The following is a 7,026-nucleotide window of genomic DNA, read 5'->3' on the forward strand; positions in this document are numbered from 1 at the left end:
ACCTGAAGCACTACTTTAGCTAATGGGGCCTCCTGCGCCGCCAGAGCCCGATTTCTGTTCTTCTCCTGAAGCAAAGTTCTTAACCTGAAGCACTATTTCTGGGTTAGCGGAGTGTGTAACCTGAAGCATATGTAACCTGAAGCGTATGTAATCCAAGGTACCACTGTAATTTCAATGAAAAAAATCATATAAATTCATGAGGATCCGTTTAAAATCAGCTGGATCCGCCTTTTACCCCTTTCCAATTTTTCGCGGGGTAGGCGTGGTCCAGCATAGTCTACCAGCTGATCCCCAACGTTCAGCAACTAGAGACCAACCTGAGGAATTTTGCACAGATCATTGAAGCCGATGAGGTCCTTCTTTTCGAGCGGGCGACTTTCCTGGTAAGATTATTATTGTTGTTGTTGTTGTTGTTGTTGTTGTTAGGGATAGGAATAGGGATTAGGGATAGGGTTGTTGTTATTAATACTATTGGGGATAGGAATATGGATTAGGGATAGGGTGATGATGATGATGTTGTTGGGAGCTGCCTAGAGTGGCTGGGGAAACCCAGCCAGATGGGCGGGGTATAAAGGATAAATTATTATTATTATTATTATTATTATTATTATTATTATTATTATTATTATTATTATTTTGGGAGCTGCCCAGAGTGGCTGGGGAAACCCAGCCAGATAGGCAGGGTATAAAGAATAAATTATAATTATTATTATTAGGGATAGGGTTGTTGTTATTATCATCAACATTATTTCTTATTATTAATAGTAACAAATAGTTAAATAAATGGTTTAAATTGCTATTAAGGAAATGCTTATTTTTCTCCCAATAAAGTAAAACTTCATTTAAATCCTTTTTTACGTAAAGGTTCAGCCTTGCTGGCCCCCTCTTAATATCAACAATCAGAGGAGATCCTTAACTGACGAGCAATCTAAGCCGTAATTTAAACTGATTTGGTTCAAATCAAATCCACCCTGCTCTGAAAATGTATTATCCTGAAAGTAAAACCTTCCTTCGCTTGTCGATATTAAAAGGCTGAACCTTTTCTGTAAAAAAAAAAAATACAGTATATAATTTTTTTTTTGCCTCTCCAGGAAAGCATTCTGGGAAAGGAGTTGGGTAATGATGTCAGCGAAGCTCAGATGCTGACAGGAGAAGAAGAAGCAGGCATAGTGAGAGAACAGTTAAAAGCCGAAGGCAGAGAGGAGGAGGAGAGCAGCTGCAATCTGAGCTCAGAACAAAGGGGAGGAGAAAAACAGGGCCAGAGTGACAGGCAGCTATGTGAGAGCTCCAATAGTGAGTCAGACATTGGAATGCAGGAAGCATTCTCTCCCAAATCTCTTAGGCAAAAGATACTGGAAGAGAAGGTGGGGGCTTCCGTGCTGAGGAAGGGGAAAGAGCTCAGTCCGGGCAATTCCATCTTCTGGGGAGGAGGATGAGTAGAGGAGCTCCATCCTAGTTTGTTGTTTTAGCAATAAATCTGAAATAATTAACAGCCAGAGTCGTCTTGTGTTTGTAGGAGAGACCAAGCCCATAACAAATGCTTTCTGTAGAAATAAAACTTGTTTATTTTGGTGTCCCCCTCCATGGAGGTGATTTCCCACTATCAGTGCAAACAGCAGCCGATTGCAAACAATCCACCGATTCGAGAAAATCAGCAATATCATCAAACAATTCAAACTGAGCTGCAGGTGAGAAATATGTTACTGTCTAAAGTTTAGACAGCTGTTTTTTTTTGGGGGGGGGATTCATAAATATAATTATTTATAAACTTAATCGATGACATCAAATATTATTTATAATTACAAGCCTAAAATTATAATCCTCAAATTTAAAATTCTTAAAATTCAAATTTTAAAATGATTTTTTAATTTAAAAATGAAATAAAATAAAATAAAATGAGGCGATAATGTTGTCGATTAACTGACAAGTCTAAAATGTAATTTTTTAATGATTCATATCTTATATTTATTTTTAAATGTGACAATTGAAATGATGAAACATAAGTAGGAAAAAATACAAATGCTATGACGTAGAAAGGAAATATGGTAACCATGAGGCAGGAGGGAGGGTAGTTGATTAATTGACAAGTCTAAAATGTCAATTTAAACTTTTCCCCAAAATACAGTTCACAACATTGGCGATTGATCGATATTTCTAAGTTTAATACAGATTTAATGTAGTATTTATATTTGGTTTATAAATTTAATACAGACTTAATATAATATTTATATTTGTTTTATAATTCAATTTATATTTATAAATTTGATATAATATTTATGCTTAATTTGCACTATTTATAAATTTAAAACAGATTTAATATTTATATTTATTTTATAATATTGATAAATTTGAAATCTAGTATAATATTTATATTTAATTCCATTTATAAATGTAAGGCAGGTTTAATATAAAAATTTTATTTATTTTATAGTATAATTTATAAATTTGATATAAATCTAATAAAGTTATATTTAATTTATAAATATGATAGATTTAATATTCTTATTTAGTTTATAATATTTATAAAGTTGATATAAATACAATAATTATATTTTATTCTATGTATAAATCTAATGCAGATTTAATATAACATATATATTCATTGTATCATACAATTTGTAATAATAGATTTAATATATGTTTATTTCGTAATCTTTATCAATTTGATATCAATTTAACATATTTATAAATTTCATGCCGATTTAATAAAGTATATTGTATTTATAATATTTATCAATTTGATGTGAAAATAACCTACTATTTATATTGAATTTATAACATTAAAATCCATATAAATATCAATTTGTAAAATCAAAACTGCAAATCTGAATCCTGGAACGGTCGAGCCGCGCTCATAAATGTCCTCCCCACTCCCCCAGCAAACTGGCTGCCTCCTTCCAGAGCATGGAGGTGCGCAATTCGAATTTTGCTGCCTTCATAGACATCTTCACCTCCAACACCTACGTGATGGTTGTCATGTCCGACCCGTCCATACGTAAGTTGCAAAGTCTCGGGTTCAGTTCCTCTGCCAACCCAGTGGCGGGGAGTTCCGCGGGTGTGGGGATGGTGGGAAAACGCTCCAATGCTGGGGGAATCCAGTGTCCTTTGCTTTCCTTTCCCCTTCCCTTCCCTTTCCCCTTCCCTTCCCTTTCCCCTTCCCTTCCCTTTCCCCTTCTCCCCTTCCCTTCCCCGTTCTCATCTCCTTTCTCTTCCCTTCCCTTTTCCCTTCTCCCTTTCCCTTCCCCGTCCCCATCCCCTTCCACTTTATCTTCCCTTCCCCTTCCGTTTCCCCTTTCCCTTTCCCTTTTTCCCTTTTCCCTTTTCCCTTCCCCCTTCCTTCCCCCTTCCCTTCCCCCTTCCCTTTCCCCTTCCCCCTTCCCTTTCCCCTTCCATACATAAGTTTGAAAGGGTAGAGGAAGCCTAGTGGTTGGAGCTCTCTCCATCCCTGCCTTCCTGCTGCCCCGCCGGACTGCTCGGGGGCAGGGGAAGCAAAGGCTCAGGTTCGAAACCTCCACAAATCCAGCAGCGGGGAGTTCCATGGGTATCGGGAAGGTGAGAAAGCGGTCGAATGCCGAAGGAATCCAGTGGCAGGGAGTTCCACCAGTATGGGAAAAATTTGGAAAGAGCTCCTGCGAAAGGTCTGATGTTGGGGGATCCAGTGGCGGGGACTTCCGCAGGGAAGCTCACCCCTCCTCTCTATGCTCCCTTCCAGCTTCTGCTGCCACCCTGATCAACATCCGCAACGCCCGCAAGCACTTTGAGAAGCTGGAGAGGGTGGATGGGCCCAAGCACAGCCTGCTAATGCACTGAGCAGTGGTTTACCGACTGCTCCTGCCTGAGGAGGCTCGGCCGACGCGGAAAAGAGCGCAACCTCCGGGTCTGCCGCCTGCGGAAACTGCAATTAGATACAGAACATTATAAGATAATAAATGCACTTCCTGACGACTCGGCTGCAGTTTTTGTGGGTCGAAATGCCAGAGCTCCAACCACTAGGCAATGCTTACCAGCCCCTCGCTCTAACCACTAGGTGCTGCTTTCCAGTCAGTGGCTTTAACCATTAGCCACTGCTTCCCTGTCCAGGATTCTAACCACTAGGCACTGCTTCCCAGGCACTAGATGTTGGTAGCTGCTATTTCCCGGTCACTAACCATTAGGCACTTGCTATAACTGCTAGATGCTACTTCTAAGTCACCGATTCTAACCACTAGCCGCTGCTTCCCAGCCCCTTGCTCTAAACACTAGACGATGCTTCCCAGCCCCTCGCTTGAACCACTAGGTGATGCTTACAAGTCATTAACCACTAGGCACTGCTTCCCAGGGAAAGGAAGGAGAAGGGAAGGGGAAGGGTAGTGTTAATGGAGAAATTCGAAGGCTCCCTTGGACAAAAGCAAAGACACCAACCAGGATAATTGGAGCAAACAGCAGCCTGTAGGCTTGGTCTTTATTTAAGACTGCCGCGACAGGACTCCCACCCACAACAAGATGAAGCAAGATGGAAGCCCAGAACCAAAGAAGCCCCCAATTTTTATTAGTTGCTAATCCCCCAAACTACACCTCTAAAACTACATCACAACTACATCAGTGATACATCACAAAAAGGAGGGGTTGCAGGAGGAATTTGTGGTGGTAACCTGAGCATCTCGTCACCTGGCTGGTCCCTCCTTTCCCCCTCCCCATGAATACTTTCCAGGGGACAAAGGGAAGTGGCAGTTTCCTGCCCCCAGAGGGAAGAGCTGATCATTGTCCTTTGTTGTTCAGTCCGAGTTGAATCCACTCCCATATGCAGGTTCTTTGTGTCCTTCATGGTCTTCTGTCTAGGACCATGAAGGTTGGCATGCCAACCGGGCAGGGCTCCTGTGTACGTGTTGGTACGCTCAAGGGATTATGGCTGTCCTGGATCAAACCACCCCCCTTTGATAGTCCTTCCTTCATGGAGCAAAATAAAAGTGGTCCGGTGCAAATCCGATGTACGGTTGATTTACTATGGATTTATAACAGAAACCCGTTAGAAGTCAAAAGCACGTTCACTTGGCAGAAGCACCTTGATACATTTTGATTGGATTAGTCACGGTCAATTAAATCCGGATACATTGTATTAACAGCTGTCAAAAGCATTGGGAAGTAGGTGCAGCCCCTGCAGTACCTGCGTAGTCACCACAAGGGGCGCTGTTCGGTAACGCTGATTGGCTGAAGCAGCAGCTCGTTCACCTAAGTTCAGGGAACTGGTCAACCCAGGCAAACATAGGGCTCTAACGGGCTGTCATTGAGGCGAGCTGTCAATTAAAGCGCTTCCTTATTTACGGAAGGCTTTTTGGGGATGTCTCTCTAAAAGGGACATCCCCGGGGTCGGGAGTGGTTGAGAGGGGTGTGTGTGTGTTGTGCTTGTGCAGAACTGAACACTAAAGGAACATGGGGGGGGGGGGCGTTTCTCCTGCAACAGTTCCCCCCTTTGGAGATAAGATTGCAAAGGTGGGCACCGCGCAATCCTTTTCTCCACACAAGTTAGTAAAAATCCGACATGTCATAACCGAAGTCTGTGTTCCGCTGGGTTCTGAAGGGTCTCATTTCAATGCAGGCAGAAGGGACACCTGATGGCTGAGGGAGCGTCCTGGCGCGGGTGGACGTGCACAGCTGAATGACTGGTGCGCAAGTGTTGCACATTTGACAGGATATTCCTAGGTTCTTCGGTCAATTTGTGAATGTTGTTTAAACGGCCCTTGATGTTTAAGGCTTGGTCAGAGGCATATATGCAGCATTCTGTCCCCACAAGGGCGCAAACGCCTCCGGTCGAGGCCAAAATATAATCTAAAGCAAGTCGGTCCTGAATCGTCATTCGCCTGACTTCCGTTAGCTCCGATAAAATAGACTGGGTGGCTGCAATGGACTCCTCCATAAACGTTAACAGAATATCAGTCAATTTAAGAATATCTACATGGTTAGACCTTCTTCGTAGGCCGGGAAGAGGGCTCTGCCATAGGTCTCTCCATTTGCAGACACATCTGACATTTCTGACAGGTCCTTCTCCCTCTTGTTTCGTCTCCTTCCTGAGGGAACATCAGGGGTGACCCTGACCCCGGGTAAGATTAACCCAAGGTAGCAGGTGCCACGGGAGTGAGGGCTAGCCCATACGTAGCCACGATGGCCACACACCCAGAACAGTCCTTGTAGGCAAGAGCCTATGCGGCCCGTGAGGAATGCGCAGAAAAAACACTGGGAAATAGGTGAGGGGGTCCAGGAATTGGGCAAGTTCATTACTCATTTCCAAGCGGACAGTAGGTCTGGATGGACAGTGGGGATGTCTTGTTGCCACAAAGTTATTCTACCTGTCAAGGTAATATCAATGATGTACTTACAAGTACTGTCTCCGATCACCCTGTCTTCGCCGCTGAATTTCCAGCACAGGTCTCCTTTTGTAGGTCCAGTCAAGTAAATGTATTGATGGGTCAAGTTTACCGCTGTTAAGTTCCAGGATTCCATGTAGGCAGAAAGATGTTGTTGGAGGGTGAGGGGCACCCCAAGAAAGGGGATGACACTTCGGAGTTGGGCTGGGGCGTTTGCACAAATCCAGCAGTTGTCCGAGGTTGTTTGTTTAGTGATTTCCTTTGTCAAGGTGCTGTACCTGCAGGGTGTAGAGAGTCTTGATGGTGTAGGTAGGTAAGGTTTGTAGCTAGTCCTCCGCACCTTTGTGAGCCGGAGGTGTGGAGGCGAGGCCAATGTCCCATACGCAACAGTACCTTCGTAGACAGACTCCTTGGAGGGTGGTGGGGTGGGGTATGGAGTCGACACATTGACAATAGAATCTGTGGATTAGGCGGTCTGTTGGGTGATTGCGGTCCATATATACTGACTCCCCTCCGCTGTTATCCAATACTGTTCAGTTTAGTGGTTGGAGGGTAACGGCGTCAGAGAAAAGTGTGTAGGAGCCATTTAAGCAGCGGGCTCGATTCCAGGTGCCATCTCGGGTGAGGATAAGTTTCCCAAGGAGGGTATAAGCTGGTGAGTGGATGAATAGTTCCCAGGTCTGAT

At 43.6% G+C, this 7,026-nt stretch overlaps 1 long non-coding RNA gene across 1 annotated transcript; it reads left to right on the top strand.

Moving 5' to 3' along the window:
• Positions 1 to 258: 258 nt before the first annotated feature.
• On the top strand, positions 259 to 3,945 carry LOC310668872. Its single transcript, XR_014506857.1, has 4 exons — positions 259 to 383; positions 1,590 to 1,688; positions 2,880 to 2,995; positions 3,713 to 3,945. It is a non-coding gene; the product is annotated as an uncharacterized lncRNA (long non-coding RNA).
• The last annotated feature ends 3,081 nt before the right edge of the window (positions 3,946 to 7,026 follow it).

The sequence above is a fragment of the Podarcis tiliguerta genome (genome assembly GCF_965153285.1).
Source record: "Podarcis tiliguerta genome assembly, chromosome: W".
NCBI lineage: Eukaryota > Metazoa > Chordata > Lepidosauria > Squamata > Lacertidae > Podarcis > Podarcis tiliguerta.